The sequence below is a fragment of the Suricata suricatta genome, chromosome 3 (genome assembly GCF_006229205.1).
Source record: "Suricata suricatta isolate VVHF042 chromosome 3, meerkat_22Aug2017_6uvM2_HiC, whole genome shotgun sequence".
NCBI classification, from domain to species: domain Eukaryota; kingdom Metazoa; phylum Chordata; class Mammalia; order Carnivora; family Herpestidae; genus Suricata; species Suricata suricatta.
In genome coordinates this window covers 146,505,498-146,518,467 of record NC_043702.1, presented here as the reverse complement: position 1 = coordinate 146,518,467, position 12,970 = coordinate 146,505,498, and the positions used below count along the sequence as shown (strand labels likewise).

At 42.8% G+C, this 12,970-nt stretch overlaps 1 long non-coding RNA gene across 1 annotated transcript in view; it reads left to right on the top strand.

Moving 5' to 3' along the window:
* The first annotated feature begins 1,045 nt into the window (after positions 1–1,045).
* Positions 1,046–12,970, top strand: part of LOC115286751 — a 13,983-nt gene continuing 2,058 nt past the window's right edge. The window contains exons 1-2 of the long non-coding RNA XR_003906253.1: positions 1,046–1,122; positions 1,356–1,495. This is a non-coding gene — a long non-coding RNA (uncharacterized LOC115286751). The remainder of the gene's footprint in view (positions 1,123–1,355; positions 1,496–12,970) is intronic.

Sequence of the window (12,970 nt, the reverse complement as noted above, 5' to 3'; positions counted from 1 at the left end):
CGACTTCGGCTCAGGTCCAATCTCACATTCGTGGGTTCGAGCCCCGCGTCAGGCTCTGTCCTGACAGCTAGCTCAGAGCCTGGAGCCTGCTTCCGGTTCTGTGTCTCCTTCTCTCTCTGCCCCTCCCCCTCTCATGTTCTGTCACTCTCTGTATCAAAAATAAATAAAACATTTAAAAAATTATTTTAAAAAATAATAATAAGATTTGAACAGATCCAAATCTCATGTGTAAATTCCTCCCAATAACCAACCAACTCAACCAAACCAGTAAGAGCTACCATTCACATCTTGGCTTTATTGCTAAAACGATTTGCATTTCCTGGCCTCCACTTCCTCATCTGTGAAATAGGGATAGGAGTAGCTATTTCCAGGGGTTGCTGTGAAGATAATGTGAGCGAACTGAAGGAAACTAGCAAACACAGGGCGTGGCTAAGGAGTCTTTGTTTCAGGCACAAAGATATGTGTAGCTCATCACTATAAACAGGAACTGGGAGACAAGGTCATGTCCTAAAATAACTTTTTAAAGTTAGGATTTCATTGGGAATTTTTAAAGTTAAGACAATTCAGAGTATGTCACTGATATTTACTAACAGCTTTAGCATCCGAAGATGCATCTTCCCTCAATTTTAAAGTAACTCTCTGACTTTTTATCCACACAATTTACAGTGGGACTGGGGGAGGTGTGACTCACCGTTTGTTTTGCTGCACCTTTGTTTATCTGCTTTGTCTCATCCCAAACTTAGCCGTGCAAAGAAGTCACTTGGGCGAGTATTTTACAGATTCCTGGGCCCCACCCCACACACCTACTGAATCAGAATTGGGAACAGGAAGGGGGCTGTAAATCTATGTTTTGAAAACCTCCCCTTGTGGTCTGATAGTCTCTACCACTAGTATATGTGCCACTAGAAAAGTATACTGCTCAATTCTCCATTTCTCAGCTTTACTGTCTTTGTAATTTAAAAAAAAAGTTTCTTTGCCTTTGTGTAAACCATTAGCTTTCTCAATGCCTGTCTCTCCTTCACCAAGGTCTGGTCATCCTGCTGGTGGAAAGAGCTGCTCCAGTTAAACAATAGGAGGGAAAAAGCTGCAAACTTTGCCATCTTCCCGAGCACCTAAGCATCGGTGAGGTATTTTTCCCCATGTCCTCCTGGGGCGATTTAAATGCTAATGTGTCAGTACTACGATCTCTTTAGCAATCAGATAGAATTGTTTTTCGCCAATCTTACTTCCTTTTGTTTTATATTTGTTCATCCATTTGCTTTTTGTAGAGAAGCATAGGTTTAGAATCTTTGACCTTTCAAACCTTAAGAAAAAAAAAAAAAGAAGAAAATTCCATCCTGGTATCTTCTCTCCAGTACTTGCAAGAGGAGAGGAAGGCATCCAGCCTCTAAACCTGAGACCTACAATTTGAATGTGCTGAGTCACCTAGTCTGCGGGGTCAAACGTTTTGCACCTAGGAAAAGTACAGCAGAAAATCAAACTGAGCAGCTGGCTGGTATGTTGTCACTTGAATACGCATAAGAAGGCTGGAAAGGGGATAATGCCTAGGAACTTCTTACTAACTTTTAACTTGTTTTCAGAGATTTCGAGTAGTCTGGTAAATCCTCTTTCTGTCTGGTAATTTGTTGGTGAAATTCCTTAAATATTTCTTCCCGTTCCTGGAAAGTGAAAATGAAGATAAATGGTAAAGCTGCTGTCTTACAATGTTTAGAAAAAGGAAAAAAGAAATGGTCTTTGCCATTATTCTGAAGTTTTGCATAACTAAGCTTCTTGAATTAGCTGTCTTTTAAAGAATGAATAATAAAAGCGTACAATAATGAAGTGGATATTAAGAGCCGATGTCTAACTTCAGTTGAATTTTTAGGAGGTCTGTTTTCCTATTTGATCATGTCGTTGAATAACAGAGAGGAGATGTGACTACAACTGGATTAATAGGGGAAGTGGCAGGAAGCTGCAGAGTTTCCTGAGAGTCGGAAAGAAAGTTTATAGAATTCTTGCTGGGAATGTGGATTCTAGATAAGGATAAAATTCGTAACCATTTGTATTTAGAGTGACTCTTTTATTTTTATAATATGAAAGTGGGTCCTTTAAGGTAAGCACTCGGAACTAAATGCCAACATTCCTCTAACAAGGAGGTCAGAAATTTGTGTTTACTGGTATTAACAAACATCTTAAGATCATTTCACGAGATGGACGTGGACTATAGGACCTGATAAGATGATTGTCCTCCATAGTGTCTTGAGTCGTGAGTGGGGAGCAGTGGGGCCTGGTGTCCCCCTACCCACCCCCACCTGCGGAACAACCACAAAATAATGACCGCCCCCACCCCTGCCCCGAGTGTTCACGTGCCCTGTGCAGCGACTGTGCTAAGTACTTAGTTGCACTCTGTCTGAACATCCTTATAGCCCCTATAAAGGAGGAACTTTTATTTTGAATAGCCTAAAGCTAAGTACACTAAAACTTAGAGGCTAAATCATTCACGTAGCACTCCCAGACAGTGGCAGAGGGAGAATTTGAGCCGGGGAGAATGACTCTAATGCCCCGGTGTCACTGTGGAGAATGCCTCTTAGCTCATAAAAATGACTACTCACCAACAAGGAATGTTAAATATGGAAAGTACATCATCAGTTGGTTGGAGTTCTTGTGTTCTCTTGGAGAATAGTTAAGGAGGGGGTTGGATGGGAGAAAGAATAGCCATCCAGGAGCCCAGCGGGACTCAGAGCAAGATTCCATCTTAGTCCACCTTCCTGCTCAAAGCTACTCTGTCATTAGCACCTCTACATGAAAACGTGGAATGTATTACACATTTGTTTTGTTTGTTTCCAGCTTAGATTGTTGGTCATAACACAGTGACTTGGCATTAAAAGAACAAGCCAAAAAACAAAAAACAAAAACCCCTAAGCTAACTGCCTTTCATTTGACTCTCCAGAACTGGAAGTAGGTTAACATTCTACAGGCAGAGGGGCAGGGCAAGGACATGAGCATCTAGCATTAAGCAGAGTGGTCTGAAGAAAGGGTGCCGTGTAGGCATCAGACAGACATGACTCTGCGAGTCTCTGTTGTTTATAAGCCTGGTGATCTAGGTCAAGTGACCTGACCCTATGAAATCAGGATGGTTCCTTTTCTTAAAAAAGACCTAGCATGGGACCAGAGGAGAGACTCAGCAAAGTGAAGTTTTTAATTTTCACTTCCTCAGAGGCCCAGGTAAGATTAGTTCTGACATAGAGCGTCCTGGGGAACCATGTAGAGAGTAGAAATGCTCTGGGATCAGGTGTCTGTGTCCGAGCCGCTCAGCTCAGGGCAATTCTCAGGGAGAAGACGAGATATGAGCAAAAATTTGAAGTTGCTGAGGGAGTTAGCCATGTGGGGATCTTGGTGGATGGTCCTCAGGCAGAGAAAATAGCTAAGGCAAATAGAAGGCAAGATTTAGGAATAAAAAGGAAGGCAGTGTGCCTGGAATGGAGGGAGTGGGGGGGAAGTAATTGAAGATGAGGTTAGAGAAGTAAAGGACTTGGACTGTTAGGCATTGTCTTAATGACTTTGAAGGGTACCTGGGTGGCTCAGTCGGTTAAGGGTCTGACTCTTGAGTTTGGCTCAGATCATGATCTCGAAGTTCATGGGACTGGGCCCTGCATCAGGCTCTGTGCTGACAGTGTGGAGCCTGCTTGTGATTCTCTCTCCCCCTCTCTCTGCCCCTCCCCTGCTCTTGCTCTCACTTGCTCTCAAAATAAGCAAATAAACATTAAAACAAAAAGGACTTTGAGTTTTATAATGAAAGAAGTATGAAGAAATATGGAGCCACTACTAGGTTTTGAGCAGAGTAGAACATGATGAGACCAAGATTTTGAAAAGGTCATTCCAATTGCTATACTGAGAATAGACTTGTAGGAACAAGTTTGAAGCCTGGAGACCAGTTAGGAACCATTGCAGTAAGCCAGACAAGAGAGGATAATGGCTCTCACCAGGGTTCATGACAGTACAGGGGAAAAGAAGTGATCAGATTCTGGGTATATTTTTGAAGGGACAACCAATGGGACTTATCATGGGTTTGATATGAAATATTTTGGGCATGAGCAATAGGAAGGCTGAAGTTTGCCAACAACGTGTGGGGGACAACATGCAGATGGAACAGACTTGGGGGTAAGGCCATATTTGTCCATGTCGAGATGTCCACTTGATATCCAGTGGAGGTCACTAATTGGAGAGAAACATCTGATCTGGTTACATATTTGGAAATGATCAGGATATAAATATTTAAGACTGGTGACTTAGGGAGATCATAAAAAGAACATTGATAGATAAGAGGAGGGGTCCGAGGACTGAGCTTTGGAGCACTCCAACTTTGAGAGTTCTGGAAGAATTAGAGTGATCAGCAAAGGAGACTTGAGACAAAGCAACTAGGGAGGGTGTTGGGAAGGTGCCATTCACCAGGGAGATGGTAAAGAAAGAATTCTAGCTGAGAGGAAGGGTAAGAGCAAAGACTCAGGGCTGGGAAAACCTGATTCGGGAGAGAGGTAGAGAGCAATGGTATGGGATGGGGAGCTTGGTGGGGGAAGAGTTGGGGAGAGACTGCAGATGAGGCTGGAAAATGAGCTTTCCCAATTTGTAATGGATTTGGATTCTCAAGACTTTGGTGGTTTATTTCATGATGTTGGCCACTAAGATTAATTGAGGTCTTACTCTGATTTATCATGAGTCAGGCACTGCACTAAGCACATTATATACATTTCATCATTTCATCTTTATACCTACCCTTTAAGAAAGATAGTATTATTATCCTCTGTAGATGAAGAAACTGGCTGACAGAGGTCAAAGGTTTCACCCAAGGTTACCCCTCGAGCGACTGCCTTTAATTGGGTAGTCTCATTCCAGACTCCATCCTTTTATTTATTTTTTAAAAAAACTTAAAATGTTTTTATTTTTTTTTTAATAAATTTTTAATGTTTATTTGCTTTTGAGAGAGAGAGAGAGAAAGAGAGAGACAGACAGACAGAGTGTGAGTGGAGGAGGGGCAGAGAGAGAGAGAGGGAGATGCAGAATCTGAGGCAAGCTCCAGGCTCTGAGCCATGAGCACAGAGCCCGAAGCGGGGCTTGAACCCACAGACCATGAGATCATGACCTGAGCTGAAATTGGACGCTTAACTGACTGTTTTTATTTATTTTTGAGGGAGAGACAGAGAGAGCACAAGCCGGGGAGGGTCAGAGAGAGAAGGAGACATAGAATCTGAAGCAGGCTCCAGGCTCTGAGCTGTCAGCACAGAGCCTGATATGGGGCTCGAACTTGTGAACCATGAGATCATGACCCGGGCAGAAGTCAGATGCTCAACTAACTCAACCATCAAGGCACCCTGAGAGTCCATCCTTTTAATTACTAACCTGTCCTGTCTCCTGGTCTTGCTCTTTTTAACTGGGTGTTAGAAGGTTGGAGCCTGAGACCTTGCTCCCTCCCTCTGGAGAGGATCTGGCTTCACTCTGTCTCTTGGAGGAGACGCTTTATATGTAAAAGTTCAAGATAGATCTGGGGCCCCCATGAAGGATTTCAAATAGGTCAATGACTTGATCATAGTAGCATAGTGTAGCATACCGATCTAGTGGCAGTGTGGTGAACAGAGTGGATGAGGGTGCCTGGGAACATGGACAGGGAGCTAGGTTTGGGGAAGATTGGCTATATGTGGGACTCTTGAGGGACCTGAGGGCTGGCCAAGCAGTGCACTGTGGGCTGAGGGTCCGGGGCTCAGTCAGTGGAGGCCTAGCTGGAGCTATGGAGTTGAGAGTCAAAGTGGTTGAAGGAAATGAAATCACAGTCTGAGTGAGGAAAGGATTTTCAAGTGTTTATTGTTGATATATATACCTTTTTCTGAAATAGATCCCCCTGAGAAAAAGTCAACTTCCCACTTAACAGGAAAAATGCATATCTCTTGCCTTTCTGCCACCTTACTATGATATGTTTGGAGAGTGTCAAAAACCTGGGCTCCAAACAAAGGGGCCATTCTAAGTACTGATGCAGGTGTGAGAAAGCGAGGCACTAAGGACTGGGTGGCACTTCCTTTTACAAATCAGGTGGTTCAGGCTGTTTGCACTTAACACGTTTGGAGGGAGACCTAAACATAATTTTTGATGACAGATTACAAAGTGATTGTGGGGCTCTGGCTAGCCTGGATGCCAAAGATTTGAGCAACATGGCTCTAAGTAGAATACTTCCATTCCATCATTTGTGTATTTTGAAGTGTTTCTCGGTGATTGGATCTGTAAAAAAAAAAAAAAGGAAGATGTAATTATGCCAAACTGTTTCAGTGTGATCAAAAGGCATCCACAGACCCATGAACTAATAATCAGAAAATAAACCCAGCTCATCTCTATGAGTGGATATATTTCCAACAAAATTTTACTTTTTATGCTTAATAATGGTCAAATTTTACAATGTGCTTCTGATGCTTTGATTAATTGGGTACTACCAATAATTGGAATTTATTACTACTCAGTATTACTACTCAGTACAATTTTTACATGTGTATTTGGTGAATTATAATCACAGAAACTTTTTTATTTTAATTTTGTTTCTAATTTTTAATTGTATTTTTAATTTATGTATATAGTTAGTGGATGAGATACATGAAAAGCTTATTGATAAAAAAAAAAACCCTTTGAAACATAGAAATAAATTGGGTTTGAAATCTGTGGGTAACATAAACATTTGTACTTGGTTGTTTATTGTAGCATTGTCCATATTTGCCAAAAAGTAGAAACAGCCCAAATGTCCACCAACTGATGACTGAACAAAATGTAGGATATCCATATAGTGGAATATTATTGGATAATAAAAGGGAATGAATACAGATGTGCTGCAACATGGATGGACCCTGAAACATTATGCTAAGTGAAGGAAGCCAGTCACAAAAGACCACGCATTGTATGACTCCATTTGTATGAAATGCCCAGAATAAGCAAACCTATAGATGAAAAGTAGATTAGTGGTTGCTTAGGGCTGTGGTAGGTGAGCAGGGAAGGGGGAGTGATTGCCAATCGGTACAAGGTTTCTTTTTGGGGTGATGAAAATGTTTTAACATGGATTGTGGTGATGATTGCCTAACTCTGTAGATATGCCAAAAACCATTACATTATACACTTTAAGTGGATGAATTGCATGATATGTGATTTATATTTCAAGAAAGCTAGTAAAAAAATAAAAAAACCCTGTGGGGCAAATAGAATGGAAATAGAACTTAAAACAGAAAAAAAAAGTAAAGTGCAATTGTTGACTATTAGGGATCTGGTGCATGTACAAAACGCCATAAACTCGATTCTTTGCAACCATTTGAACTTGGGTTAAAATGTGAATGTCAGGGGCGCCTGGGTGATTCAGTCAATTGAGCATCCGGCTTCTGCTCAGGTCATGATCTCATGGTTCATGGGTTCGAGCCCCGCATCGGGCTCTGCGCTGACAGCTGGCTCAGAGCCTGGAGCCTGTTTCAGATTCTGTGTCTCCCTCTCTCTCTGACCTTCCCCTGCTCGTGCTGTCTCTCTCTGTCTCTCAAAAATAAATAAAAAACAGAAAAAAAATTTTTAAATGTGGATGTCAGACTAGACTTTGCATAGAGATATGTAGATTTTTATTTTAGGAGATTCATGAGCAAAAAAGTTTCAAGGCCAGCTGATGAAATCTCCTAAGGAAAATGGTTAGATTAAGACCACAGCACTAGAAGAGGAAAATCAGGCACCACAGCATTTCAGGAAAATGCAGGCACAACTAAGAGGTAGAAGGAGACAGGGAGGACTGTTTCCAGGTGGAAGGAGTGCCAGGGGTCACCTGGACTGGGCCAGCCAAGGACTCCAAGCCATCTACCGAATCCAATGGGCAGTTATGGAGTCATTGACCTTGGCACTCTCCTTTTTAATAGACTGACTGCAGTCTAGCGCAGAGGCTGGTGACTGGAAGCAGAGCTGAGAGAGGTTAGAGAAGAGAGCAAAAGGGAGGAAGTGAGGACACCAGCCACGGACCGTGCTCAAGAAGTTAGAACACAGAGATAGCGGGGCAGCAGTTTGCTAACTCTGGGGAGAAGTGGTGTAAAGGTAGTTGTTACTACTCTCCAATGCAATCAATTTGAACACGTTTGTGGATGAAAGGCGAGAGAGTGAAGACGGGAAAGACGCTCATTTCTGCCATGGGCAGAATGTTCTGCGCATCAGCCAGCTTCCTTCCGAGTTGTGCCCCTCTCCCCCAGCGAGCTGGGTCTGTCCTCACTCGGGAGTCTGCGGGACCTCCCAAGTCCTTGTGCAGGCCGAGCCACTATCTTCACATACTCAGCTTCCTAAACCGCTTATCTCATTTTTAATGTTGCAGATGTTTAGGGCTCTGACAGGGTAGGGGTGTGGGTGGATAACAGGCTTGCTCAACATGCTTTTGAATTTGACTGATTTAGGGTAAGAGTGGCTTCTAAAAATTTCTTGGGTGGGAGTGAAAACAGAGGTTTTAAGGTCACAGTTTTAAACTCACCTTAGTTCATGTGAACTCTGCTGGAAGTGAAGAAACCTGTCCTCCTCAAATGCTGGAGGAAATGGGTTGCACAGAGTGGGAGGCGGAGGAGATGCCTTTTCCTTCTACGGCCTGAGCCTGCACACACCAGCTGGGCCCCGGAGCGCATGGTTGAGTATGCAGCATGAGACCGAAGAGGGTCATGTGAAAATTCACACAGCGAACAGGGTTTTTCCCCACAAGGTGCTTCATTGTTACTCCAGTTCACTTGAACCTACTTCATCATTTTTACACTCTTACGAAATGCTCTCGCCAAGAACTGCAACAGTAAAGAGAAGAAAGGAAGTATTTAGAAATATTAAGAGAGAGGCGTGGTTGGGACAAAGCATCTTGCATTATCTTCTGCTGCAATGGGGAGGGAAAGACTGAGCCAAGGGAATTTCTTACATTCTTCATGTTTCCAGAGCCACAGCACCCATGTGAAGGCCACATAGGACAGACACAGGGAGGTCATGGTGGGTTGCTGACTTCCTCTAAATCGCCTCAATCTACATATATTCTCTTTTCATGGCCTAATGTTAATGCTTGGAGAATGACAGAACATGTTATAAGGTGGCCGAAGAACAATGTGGTTTCAGGTACATGTATCTGAATTTCCCTGGCACTCAGTGAACAGTTTTCCAGGACATAGCTTGGTGCAAACATACTAGTAGTCTTCACAAGACTGCTGAAGGTGACTGAGGCACAACACAGGGTTAAGAACCCCTTTAGATGTACAGTTCACCGGCTTGAAGTGGTGAGTGGTGGCTAGAAATATACCCAGGGCTGCAGGAACCCCAGCAGGGGACTGACTCAGCCTCAGGAGATTCCTGAGCTGCATCTGGAATGAAGCGTGAAGAGCAGGAGAAAGAAGCAGGAGGTTGCTTACAGGGAGGGACGGAATGAACGCACGGGGCCTGAAGCCACCAGACCTCTGTGGAAATGGCGAGCACTCAGTGTTAAATGCATGCTTGCTGTACTGAGTCTCGGCAGTTAAAGAATGAATCAGAGACTCAGTCTAGAGGGTTGGTAAGCTCATTTTTTAGAACAGTTTTTATGGGGGAAATGATGGACGGGGTTCAATGTCCTTGAAAATAATTCAGCAGAATACAACTTTTTAAAAAATTTGGTTTAAGAGAGAGAAAGAGAGCTAGACAGAGGGGTAGAGGGAGAGAGAGAGAGAGAGAGAGAGAGAGAGAGAATCTTAAGCAGGCTTTATGCTCACTGTAGAGCCCAATGCAGGGCTTGATCCCATGACCTGGGATCATAACCTGAGCCAAAACCAAGAGTCAGACACCCAACGAAGTGAGCCACCCAGGAGCCAGCGGCACACAATTTTTACAAAGAACTTTATTGAGGGATGCTTCACATACAATGCAATAAGTTTGGATGTGCGCATACATTGTGAAAATGTCACAGTCAAGGTAGGGAATATCTTGATCACCCCTTTCCCCAAATTTCCCCGAATTTCCCCGGAGCCCCTCCTGCCCTACCACCCCTCCCCTCCCCCGGCACTTGCTCATCTGTTATGCAGAGTCATTCGCTTTTTCAGAAAATTTTATGTGAATAAAATCCTACACAATGTACTCTTTTTGCACTGGCTTCGAGTGTAACACTTTTGAGATTCATCCACGTTGTTACAGATCGATAGTTCATTCTTTTTTACTGTGAGTCGTATTTATTATAGAAGAGTGTACATTGAAAAGGGGGAAAAATCAACCATTGTTTTCCACATACAAAGTTTAAAGAGGGAGCGGGATTTCTTATGCTTATCAAATGGGAATACGGGTTAAAAATTGAGAAATGCTGGTCTGGAGTGTGGTCAGAGCGCATTCCAGCCCAAGCTTTTCCCTACCGTCGATGTTAAACTTGAGCACATTTGGAAATATTTTAGACCTGAAAGAAAGCATCGGGACATCAAAACGAGCACCACAGCTGAGCGGGCCTTTGCAACCACAGGCCTTCTGATGAAAAGATTTGTGGAGACTGCCTAATGAAGTGTTCAGAAAGCATTCTGTGTGTCATCTGTTTTCCTGGCGACCTCCTCACTGGGTAGATAAGGGGCAAGAATTATTTTCCGTGTTGCACAAATAGGAAATGAGGTATAGTGAGTTTGAGAGAATTATTACTCAAAATAGAAGTGACTCAGGGGCAGACTGAAAACTGCACACAACCTCGCCTGATTCTCTAATCCCAGCCCAGCTGGGCCCTAGGTTTTGAAGAAAATACAATGATTTCACTTTCACTTCTGTGCCTGTGTGGGTTGAGATAGAATCTTTACACTGGAAGAGTTAACAGGGTTTTTTTTTTCTTCTTTTTTAAAAAAATTTCCCCCTTTCCAACTTGGTTAATGCCAACGTCTGTGTTTACTCCATTCAGCTGAATTCAAATACCTGTTTTGCTCAAGGTCCTTTTCCAGGAGACGCACCAAGCGGGGTACACCCTGGAGGAGGCGGTAGAACAAAAAGACCAAATGAGAATTGAATGGTCTTTCTTATCATCTTTTGAGTCATGGGAAATTTGAGAATCTGGTGAAAGTTATGGGTCCTCTCTTTCAAAAAAAAAAACCTCACATATGTGCACACACACAGAATTTTGCAATGATTTTAGAGTGAAGATTTTCCCTTCCACTCCCAAGCTTGTCCGTTGAATGACCTGAGGGTATATTTTGGCATGAAATGAAATGGTAATGCCTGGAAGGAAACACAAAGCCATAGTCACTGACCAGAAAGGGAGATTAGAGATAAGATCCAGGTGGGTCAGAGGGCGGGGTGGGGGGTGGGGGGATGCTGGGAGAGGCGTGTTTGGAAACAGGCCTGTCTAGTTAGAGGTCAGGCATTCATCCCGATGAAGCAGCATTCTAGCAGAGGGAAGGAGGGTGGGAAGTAGGAAAACTCAAACAATCCAACAAGCCGAGTTTAGCAGGAGGAGGATTATATGATGAGGAATCATTAGAATCATTAGAAACCGTCATAGAAAGATAGAGGTCTTATTATGAGTGACATTGGAAGCCAGGTGAGTATCCTCACCCCCACCCCAGTGAAATATTTGTATTTCCTTTTATTTAGTTATTTTTTTACATAGGGGTTTTGGGGTGTGAACAGTGCATACTCCTTGTAACGAATTAAGGAAGTCACAAAAATCAGAAATTCTCAAATCATGTTCTCTGATCTCTATTAACAGGTCTATTTTGTTCTGGTTTATGAACATCCTTAGCTCTCATCACTGTCTCAACTCGGACTGACCACCCCCATTATAAAATAAGTCCTGTAAATTTACCAGTTTTTATAACTCTCCTTTGTTTATGTTCTTTATGCTTTTTAAAAAAAAGATTTTTTAATGATTATTTTAGAGAGAGAGAGAGTGAGGGAGTGTGGGAGGGGCAGAGAGAGAGGAGGGGGTTAGATGATCTGAAGCGGGCTCTGTGTTGACAGCACAGAGCCCAGTGTGGAGCTGAACTCACAAATCATGAGATCATAACCTGAGCTGAAGTCGAATGCTTAGCTGACTGAACCACCCAAGCGCCCCTCTTTATGTTTTTTTTAAAGCACAACAAACATTTTATACAAATATTGTTCTTAATTTTTTTTTTGAGAGAAAGAGAATGCAGAGTGAAAGAGCAGAAGGGGAAGAGAGAGAGGAGACAGAGAAAGAATCCTAAGCAGGCTTCCTGCTGTTAGCACCAAGCCCAATGAGGGGCTCAAACCCACAAACTGTGAGATCATGACCTGAGTAGAAATCAAGAGACGATGCTTAACTGAACCATCCATGTTCCCCTGTTCTTAAAAATCAAATCAACACAAAACAAAACAAAAAAGCACTATTATTACTTTAGGATAGATACACAGAGGAGGAATTATTGGCCAGTGTGTATGATCTTTTTGGAAGTTAGCAGGCTTATTATTAGTAAGCAGTTTTCTAGATGGTTATCTGCCTGCTCTCTTACTTTCTTCTGTTTACTTACTTATTTTCTTTTAGTATCCTTTGCTCCTTAGCCTGTCTCATAAATACTGGAGCCCCCCACATCCCCACCCATTTCGCACTGAATACAATTGAATACATTCTCTTCTTGATTCTCATTCACAATAAGCCTGTGTCGAATGCCTATCATGTACCAAGTATTGTGTTTAACATCATGACGTGTAATTTTCACCACATCCCTGTCACATGATGATTAATATCTTCACTTTTAGACGCAGACAACGGAAAGGAAGGTTACTTTCCCAGGGGCATAACCCCAAAGGCTCTTGGGGAATGTCTCTATGTCCACCACCTTATGTCTGCATCTGCAGCTTCCAAGTCTCTATGAGCAGCATGTTCCCGGTGCCCATTCCCATCCAGGTTCCTGTGGATGCCCCAGACTCAAAATGTCAAAACTCAGCTTCCAAATCTTGCCTGTAAACTAGCTTCCCCATTGCATTAGTAAGTCCCTAATCCACCCTTAACAATTTTTTTTTT